Source organism: Seriola lalandi, unplaced genomic scaffold, assembly GCF_002814215.2.
Source record: "Seriola lalandi dorsalis isolate HSWRI2012SDOR001 ecotype SW California unplaced genomic scaffold, Sedor1 jcf7180002054638, whole genome shotgun sequence".
Lineage (NCBI taxonomy): Eukaryota > Metazoa > Chordata > Actinopteri > Carangiformes > Carangidae > Seriola > Seriola lalandi.
This window is the reverse complement of record NW_019525191.1, coordinates 104724-114723: the sequence shown is the minus strand read 5'-3', so window position 1 is coordinate 114723 and position 10000 is coordinate 104724. Positions and strand designations below refer to the sequence as shown.

The 10000-nt window shown below is 43.3% G+C and overlaps 1 long non-coding RNA gene across 1 annotated transcript in view; it reads right to left on the bottom strand.

Moving 5' to 3' along the window:
- Window positions 1–10000, bottom strand: part of LOC111665390 (uncharacterized) — a 23871-nt gene that overhangs the window by 483 nt on the left and 13388 nt on the right. The window contains exon 3 of the long non-coding RNA XR_002761496.2: window positions 1–785. This exon is cut by the window's left edge and continues 483 nt beyond it. This is a non-coding gene — a long non-coding RNA (uncharacterized LOC111665390). The remainder of the gene's footprint in view (window positions 786–10000) is intronic.

Below are 10000 nucleotides of genomic sequence, written 5' to 3'. Positions count from 1 at the left end.
CTGATGAGCCCTGTGATAGACTGGCAACCTGTCCAGGATGTAACCCGCCTCTCGCCCAGTGTCAGCTGCGATCGGCTCCACCCCCCCCATGACCCTCAGAGGATAAGGTGTATAGAAAATGGAGGGATCACTCTGATGTGCAGTATTTTGTTCTGCATGTTGCTGCAGAGTGTGAATCTGTTCCCTCTGTTGCAGAATAATCTAAAGTGAGTGAATGTGGAGGGCGGAGCGGAGGCCAACAGCTGCGCTCAGCCTCACTAAAACGGCTCTTCAACCGTCTGAAAGCTGAACACAACAAGGTCAAACGGGGATCCACTCACGGTTCTCATCTTTTCCTGGAACTGCAAGCAGCTCTCAAGAGAGGGGGGGGCGGATCCTTCCCTAACCTCAGAGTCTAGTGTACGCTGCCATCAGACAGGAAATCGGCTTGCCTACGCGCGCCAGAAAGAAATGGGGAGTTGAGTCCTGCTCGTGTTCTCGGAGGGTGACCAATTTCCTGCTCTCAGCCGAAAATGTGCAGTCTGAGCCACTCAGAAAACACATTTAGGAGCTGTTGACATCTGAGGTCGTCCGGAGCTGCTGCCTCAGTCTCTCTGTGGCATCAGGACTGAAATATCAGCTCAGTTTCCAGGATACGAAGCTTTACTCTGTTACTCTGACTGAAGTCTTACAATGAGATGACAATGCACCCGTTACAACAACACATAGAAGCATCCTACAGGTGGCTGCCGTACCTGTTATAGTGGTCATCAGGGTATCTGTCATACTCAATCTCATAGTCAGATCTGAGGAGAGAGAGAGAGAGAGAGAAAAAGAGAGAGAGAGAGAGAGAGAGAGAGATGTGAAGGTTACAAACAGCAGGAGATGATATTCAGCCAGAGGAGAACACAGAACAGGTCAATGTGCTCGTGTTTTGTGTGTTTTGTTGTTTAAGACATTGACGTAGTTAAAGATTTCCTTGCTGGCAGAAGTATTCACGTCCCTTTGCTTCAGTACAAGTGTCGCACAGTAACACAAACAAACCGGCCGATCGACCGTGTTGTGAGAGGTAAAACCACCGTTTTCGTCAGTGGAGCCGTTTCTGCTTTAACAGAAAGATCCTGTTCATGATGTCAGACAGTGACGGAAACAATCTGAACCTGTCGGTGGCAAAAACAAACACGTTTAAATGCCCCACGTTGCCGGGTGCAGGAGACAGTTCTCGCTCAGTAGTGGAGCGACTGTGTCTCTCGATCATCTGCCCTGGAGTTAATAATAATTATAATAATAATAATAATAATAAACTTTATTTGAATAGCACCTTTCACTATATTAGAGGTGCATCATCTAAACTAAACTAAAATTTACTCTTTTATCTTAATTATATTCCTTTTATTGGTTTTTTGTCTTATTTTTATTGAACAATTTATTATTTTATTAATCACATTTTGTTTCTACTTTTTAACAGTTTTATTTTACACATTTTTTTACTGATCGGTTTTTGGTCTTAATTATTTTATTTTCTTAATGGTTTTGAATTCATACATGTCAATTATGTGTTTGTTTTAATTTGTGTTTAATGTTTTATCTTTGCATCTACATGCACCAAAGAAATTACACGCACCAAGAGCTTCACACGAAAAGACAAAAGGAACATGAAAACATGTTAAAAACATTCATTTAAAACGAGATGGAATAATAATAATAAGAAAATAATAACATTGACAGAATAAATGAAATTAATAATCAAAAGAAATATCAGTAAGACATCAACATCCCACAGTTATCCTTTAATGCTGCGTCATCCAACACGACATCACCCCAGCAACATAACGCACTGACCAATCAGAGCAGTGTATTTAATAGATTACATGTCTGCAATGAAAACTGTAAAGTCCTGCTGGTCTCCGCTGTCCAGTGTCTGATAAACCTTCCCGCCAGCGCTCAGACCGTTAACGTGGCGTGGGACTGTTCAGGTGTCTCACGGCGGGACTTTTCCTGCCAGTTAAAATCTGCAAAGGTCAACTGGTTTTATGGGTTTTGTTTTGTGAAATCCAGACATGACACATGACGACTCTTCTCCTGTCTGAGCTGCATCAAACCTGAACGTTTGTTTTTTTTCCTGAAGGAGAAGAAAAAAGATGGCGACGTTGGCGTCAAGTTACATGAAGATTGGAGTAAATAATCGTTGTTATAATCATTTAATTGAATCAAATGAAACTGTGTGTACAACGGCGCGGTGACTCTGGAGCTGAACTGAGCAGATGGCGTTCAGACCTACATATCACAGTGTCAGAGAGCCTCTGGGCAAGGCAGCACTGCTTTAATAGGTCAACAAAACCACAGGCGGCTGGTGCGAGTCCTCATTTCCACACTCATACCCTCACACACTAATGCTAGGTGCACGTCGAGGGCTACATGCTAAATGTCAGCTGGAGACAGTTTCGTCAGGCTGACACACAATTATTCTTTCCACTGGTGGTCGGACGGCACGTCACAGGAACCAGATTGTTTTGAGTTTGATCAGCTGCGTCCCTATGAAGAGGCCGCTTCCTTCAAGGGGGACGCCGTCTACAAAGTAGTGGCGTTCTGGTTTTTGGAGGATGTTTCGCTGAGCGTCACCTGCTGTGCCCGCCCTCACCGTTGTGTCGCTCTCGTCGTCCACCTCTGTTACTGACTGCTAAGAGTCATAACTCGCACAGCCACATGAAGTCCTCGCCAGGTTAACGGGTTATTTGAGGCAGTTGAAGTCTCTTTCTCCTGAAGGACAGCCTTGACATTTCAGCTTCCCTGAAAGTTGGAGCGGACTCGTCCACGTCATCTCTGCATTCAGTTCATCTACTGATTTTCAAACGGCTGAAGACAGATGAAGAATCGGCCTTTACAGAAGGAGAGTAGGAGACTGAACTCCAAACCGTGGCACTATTTATCCACCGAGAGGGAATCAATAACCATCACACACACACACACACACACACACACACACACACACACACACACACACACACGCCTCTCTAGCTGAGGACTCACAGTAATAAAGAGAAGACAGGAGGAGATAGAGCTTGGCGGCCAGAGAGAAACAGAGGAGTGGACAGATAAAGGTAGACAGAGATAGAAATGTAATGACTAGTAAGGAAACCGGGGATTTGGAGCCAAATTCATATCCTTCCAGTCTTTTGTAAACAGTCGTGTCATCGCTCCTGCTGCCGTCAATCATCTTCATCAGCCGCGATGGGCATTAATCAGCGTTTAACAACGCTATCGATCCGAGGCCGACTCGGTGCCTCGGCTCAGCCGAGCGTTTCCTATTGAGCTGTGTAGGAGCAAACCTTTAAACATGACTATTGATCTGCAGGACGGCCGCGCTCCTCTGAGCCGGGATCACACTAAATGACTCTTTTATGGCTCACACTGCTGGTTTATCTGTGTAATTAGCTTTGATATTAGAGGCGCAGCGGCGGCACCTGAGAGGACACTCCTCGCTGCGATTACGAGCCCATAACAGGCAACAGAAGCGGCCACTCAAGTCTTCATAAAGCCAGTAAAAAATGTCCTTCAGGCTTTTTTGGATTTTATATACAACAATCTGGGCTCTTGTCCACAGCAGTGCATTTAGGAAAATTAACACACCCTCACTTTAAATGCCTCCCCACCCCTCTCATCACCACTGAGGTCTATTTTCCATCTAAACCGATTTTAATTCAACTTCATAGCAGCTCCACGAGCATTTGAAGGGACTCCTCTTATAGGAATTCAATGAGGATGAGATGTTGTTTAACTGTGATGTTGTTTGAGTGGGAACATTTAAAGTTATTGCATTTTAAAAAACCCATTTCCTGCAGGCAGTTACAGAGTAAAGCCTGATTCATGTGGGATATATTCAGATATTTTCAGGGGTTTATAAACAGAATTACTGGATTTTCCCTGGAAAGAGGAAAATACCTTTTGTTGTAATGAAAACTACTGAATGGAACCAGGATCAATAGTGTAATAAAGTGATTTCACATGTAATTTACTAACCCAGAAACTTAGGAGTTAGTGTTAAATTACTCTTAACAAAAAAGCTGAGCAGTACAGTGAGTCTGAACACGATTGATCCTCTGGGGATCATGCTGGAGCCATATCGCTGGCATAGGGGAAGAAAACAAATCAATGTCAGAGACAAGAAGGTGAGTGCCAGTGTTGAGACTAAATACCAAATGGAAGAGTGTTTCAGAGCCAGTCTAGTAAAAGCTGGATCACCCCTTGACTAAACTGGATTCTGGAGCAGCTAATAGGTCTAACGCTGCCCATCTACGATGAATTTTAGACAGTAAGGGGCTAAAAACAAAAGCGTACACACCAACAAAAAAAAGATTCCAAAGATTCCATACTTACTTTTTATTTCATGAATTTAAAAAATAGAAAAAACTTAAACATTATTTGCAGCATGTACAAAAGTTTGCTCATCCTCCTGAAGTTTCAGAGACATTAACTCATCGCTGGCACTAAATGTTGCAACAGACCAACAGCATCTCGAACCAAAACAAATGCTTTGCAAGCCACCCCCCCCCCCCCCCCCCCCCCCCCTTCCAGTTCTCAGTCTGTTATAAATGAAATCGTTCACTAAACAAACAAAGAGGCTCAACTGAATAAAGTTTCCCTGTGAACATGAGAGCCAACAGAAACAATGTAGCCACAACCAATGCTAGCCCACTTTAGCATTGTGGCGATATGCTCCACAGCCATCCTCACAGTTAGCCGGCTAGTGATGGCAAAATTTGCAGAACACATTTTTAATGTTGGTAGCACCAAGTTAGCTAACATTAGCATGCTACTGATTGCCATGCCACTGATGAAAACAGACATGTAGAATTATGAGCTATCAAGTTACTGACACATGGAGGAGAAGAAAAAACAGTTCTGCCTCAAGCTGGACCCTTTAGTAGCTGGTTCTGGTTCTCCTCTTATTAAATCTAGACCAGTATTGGACCCACGGTCGGACGGGGAAAGAAATTCAGCCTTGGACTTCTCTGCTAGGACCGGCTGCACGAATGACACTGACGGAGCCTGTAAACTGCCTGCCTTGTTTCTCATTCATAGTATTTCCTACAGCTAAACAACTGCAGAGCAGACGATCTGCTTCCTGTTTACACCGGCTCGCACATGCCCAGTGTGCGTGAAGAGATATACTGTACGCTTTCAGGTGTGTTAGAACGGACAGAGATTATTTCTGATATGGAGGTAAGACGGTCGGTGGAGATCGTTTGGTTTTAAAACAGTCGTCATGTTGACGGAGCTCAAATATGGAATTTGCCAAACATACAGCTGTACATGAACAGGTGGCCATTATCAGACAGCCTCTGTGTGTTTATGTTCTGTTCACTTTCCAGATTGTCTACGACCTCTGCGGTTTTAACAACTCACGGGAGGATCCGAGGTAACACCGTGAAAACAGGATTTAACTCCAGGAAAAACATCACAGCTGGACCCGGTCCTGATTGCATTATTAAAATCCAGCCAGCCAGTCTGCAGCAGGAGAAAGAGAAAGCCTTTATTCAGCAGGTTTACCTCGTTTTAAGGGAATTTTTTGGTCATTTCAGGGACATTTCATCACCTCTGCCACAGAGGTTAAGCCGCTGTCTGTCTGTCAGCAGGATTTTACTCAAACTTAACAGCAGCTTTCTCTGAGATTTGGAGGACAGATCAGCCCCAGGCCACGAGCAGCTAATTAGATTTTGGAGATCCAGATTTCAGCACGAATCCTGAGGGGATGTTTGCAGGGTCAAGAGCTGAATTTATATTAAATTAACAGTGACAGAAATGATGCATTTGGAAGCAGCTGTATCAGTGTTGGTGGAGGCCTTGGCTCTCCAGAGCCCCATAGATGAATTATAAAATAGTCATTTGCATTATTTTCTTGACAAGTAAACACCTCATTTGAAGCACGAAGAATTGGTTTATGTTAAACTGAAACTTTACAAACACATTAACAGACACAATTACAACCAGACACCAGAAGGCTCCATCATTACAGCGGGCCAGAGGGCACTGCAGTCAAATAAAGGTGGGAACCCTCCAAAAAGAAAAACAGAAACAATCCAGGAAATATTCTCCCCCGGAGTCGTCATTGTTTTCTGACCCTGGTGTCCCCACGTAAGATTATGTTTCTCAGAAATAACATTAAAATGGAAAACAGATGATTGAAAGAGAGAATGATTATTAATTTATTATATAACACCTAATTGATACTCAGGACGTAATTAAAGGTACATTCAGAAAACTTTTGTTATTAATGACACTGCTGGATGTTAAGTGAACTGTCAGCGTCCTGTCACTCGTGCTCTCTCTCTGTACATTACGTAATAGATCGGCATCATGTTGAAAGATGAGGTAACTAAATTTACACTGTTATTATAGTTTGACTTTAAACTATATTTGAGACTATATTTGATTTTCCAGCACTTAAAGGAGAGTGTGGAGATACGTCCAGCTATGTGAGACTGTAGCTTGACTAGCACTCGTTCGTTTGCCGGTCGTTTGTTGATGTTAGCGGGTTCCAGCTCTATGCTAATGTTAGCTAGTGTTGCAGCCTGTTAGCGCTGCAGGGGAGCGGAAGAGAGGCATTGAAGCATAAATTCAAATTCTTTTGCATAGAAATCAGTCCACAGGCTGTTGTAGGCAAACTGAGAAAGTAAATCTCATTTTTTAAGTTACGTTAAAATTCGCTCACACATTGTTGATTAAAAAGGAGATTACTACATTCAAATAGCTTCACATCCTTAAAGTACCTTTAAATGTTAAATAGGAAAAACAAACTGCTGTTTCCATTGATAGCAAAGTGTATTTCAAGCAGCAACTTGTTTCTGTTTAAAAAATATTCTGTAATTACAGGTTTAAAGTGGCACATGTAAAAGTGCGACAGTATCAAACTGCATAACATTTTGTGGTTATTGATGATTGATTTTAATGTCAGAGATATTGGAGATGGAGCAAATTTTTTATTAACTTTAGACTGTTGGTTAGTTGAATCTATAACAGGTTTTGTATTTAAAACCTGCATCTGCACAGAACCTTGAGTCTTGCAGCTGTGTACAGGAGCCAAATTTAACTTAATTTTAATTTACATGTAGATTTTTGCACATTAATCCAGGCCTACTTTAAAGAACTGTGATTATAATTTAATTACTCAGGTAATGTGAGTCCTTTCAGGAGATTCGGTTGAGTCTGTTGAGTTTGGACTTTCAGAATATAAAGAGATGAACAGCAGCATTTTCTGTTGCAGTAATTGTGGTTATTTCTGCACGACGGACAGTGGATTAATAAATCCACCGTCCACTGAGGAGACGCTGAGAATAAATATATGTCAAATAAACGTAGTGGAGTTAAAAATTGTAATATTTCCCTCCAAAGCGTAGTGGGCTGTGTCCTCATTGTGCTCATAATCACAGAGAAGAAGCCCTTTCAGGTGTTAATAAGGATTTTAATTTGCTCTGCGCTGAACTGCCTCAGACCCTAATGGTGTTATTAGAGAACCCAGAGGCCGTTCTCCTGATGGGAATAATTACACAGCAGCGAGGAACGTCAATAAACACCGCGGACAAGCACATTTAGAGAAGGCGTGTGTGGAGAGAGGGAGAAATCAATGACCTGTTTTATTTTGATATGAGAAGTCAGCTTTGTTTTTTCTTGTTTTCTTTTAAAGCAGGAGAGTCGTCTCAGCGGCGGGAATCTGGCGGAAGATGAAGCGTGACGAGGTGGAGGTGAGCGTCGAAGGGAAGCGACCGAGCTCCTCGCACAAAGGGAGGAGACACGGCGAGGGAATGATGAGGAATTTGCATTTATATAGCAGCTACTTAACACTCGCTCCCTCCAACACAAATGATAGCATTCGGCATTAATAAGCCCCCCCACACACACACACACACACACACACACACACACACACACACAAAAAAAAGTGAGTGTTTGTGTTCATACATATTCATGTGTTCACGTGCTGCTGGCGGCAGGTGAGACCACACAGAGCGGATTGGTTTTGTCCTCCTCGCAGCAGCTTTGCAAATCCTCCTCTCACACACACACACACACACACACACACACACAAACAAACACAAACACACACCCACACAAACACATAAACACACACACACAAACACACACACACAAACACAAATACACACACACACACACACAAACACATAAACACACACACACACACACACACACACACACATTATTCTGATTTACCGCTCACCCTCGCCAGCCTGCAGTGTCATAAATCAGCAGCAGCGTACTGTAGCGTGGCGTGTTGAAAAGGAGGTTAATGGACCGTTCAGCCGCGTTCCTGCCAACTCAGCGCCGCTCCGCTCCGCTCGGGCCGAGGGGCAGGTCAGGAGCTAACGGCTCTCAACAGTGACCTCACTCCGAGGTCAACGTGACGTCAGTCAGACCATGTGGAGGGTGAAGTGGAGCTGCAGTCGTGGTACTGAAACTAGTGAGTGCTGTTTATGTCAACATTCGAGTGTCAGGGAACTCGCACTTGGCACTCAACGATACAGAACTTCCTGTAAACGCAAACGGCAAACAAACATGGACGCCACATTTCAGCCCAACTGAAAATTAACACCAGAACTTTCAGTTTCTGCAAAGACAACCTCTTTAAACTGTCCCACTGACATTTGTAACTCCACAAATAATGTACTTATTAAATATTTAATCAACCAGAGTCACCTCCTCGTGGTCGTATCCCTCCGCCACTCGGACTAGTTTCAGGTTACATACCTGTTTATATAAAGTCATATAAAAAAAATGAGTGAAATGGCTAAGAAATGTTTGCTGCGCGAATGACTGTTGACCTTTGACCTTTGACCGACAAAATCTAATGAGGGCACACTGACCGTTGACCTTTGACCGACAAAATCTAATCAGTTGAGTCCAAGTGAACATTTCTACGACCGAAATGCCGCCGCAGCGAAAATACAAAAAACAGCAACAGCGACGAGCGCATCTGCTGGTCAACCTTCATCTGCAGTATTATCTTAATTATATTTAAATTGCGCGTTTTGTCTGCGTGTGTAAACAGGTTCGCTCGGTTCAGAGTTGATGAGGTGAAACAGCCGCCGCCGCCACAGCTCCATCAAAGACGACATTTAAATTTAAACGAGGAGACTGTTTGGTTTTTTCTCAGGTTATCTTCCCCCCGTGTGTGTGTGTGTGTGTGTGTGTATGTGTGTGTGTGTGTGTGTGTGTGTGTGTGTGTGTGTGAGTGTGCGGTTGGTTAAATTGTTTTTGTTTTTTGGGGTCTTTTTTTTTTGCAACCTCTTTATCGAGCTGTTATTTTTCTCCTCAAAGAAAACGCTGATTCATCTCTTTCCACTAAACACTCATCTCAGCAGGGCGGTCGAGGGACAAGAAGACATAATTACAGTGTTCTGCACAGTGCACTCTCTCCCCCTCTCTCTCTCTCTCTTTGTCTCTCTCCCCGCCGTCGATACCAAACCTCGCTCTGTCTCCTCTCTCGCCCTATGCCTCTCCTTTGATTTTCCTCCTCGCTCAGTTGATGTGAAGTTAATCAGGAAGTGGTAAAAACACAGTTTATGCAGTCAGAGTCCAGCGCTAACAAAGCCACGGATCAATGTGAAAACTTTACACACTGAAACCTGCCACGAGCCTCGCACACACACACACACACACACACACCCACTCCCCATCAATGTGTTAATTAAACACTGATTCACACGGACTCAGTAGGAAGTGACCTGCAGGCATCCCAGCATGCCGTGCGTGTCGGAGAAGGCAGCTTTAGAGAATATGAGACAAAAAAATATGAGACAAACAACAGTTGTGCTGGTAGTTGTAGCAGCCTGTTGGTCACAAATCAGTCCAGGTGATCTAATAATAAAAATCAATAACAATATTGATCATCCAGCATTTACTGATAGAGTGTCGCTTCCTGAACTCCTAGTCATTCACTAAATAAGTGTTCACTTTGAAAGACTGTTTTCAGACTCATTCATATCCATCACACACATTTCCTGTA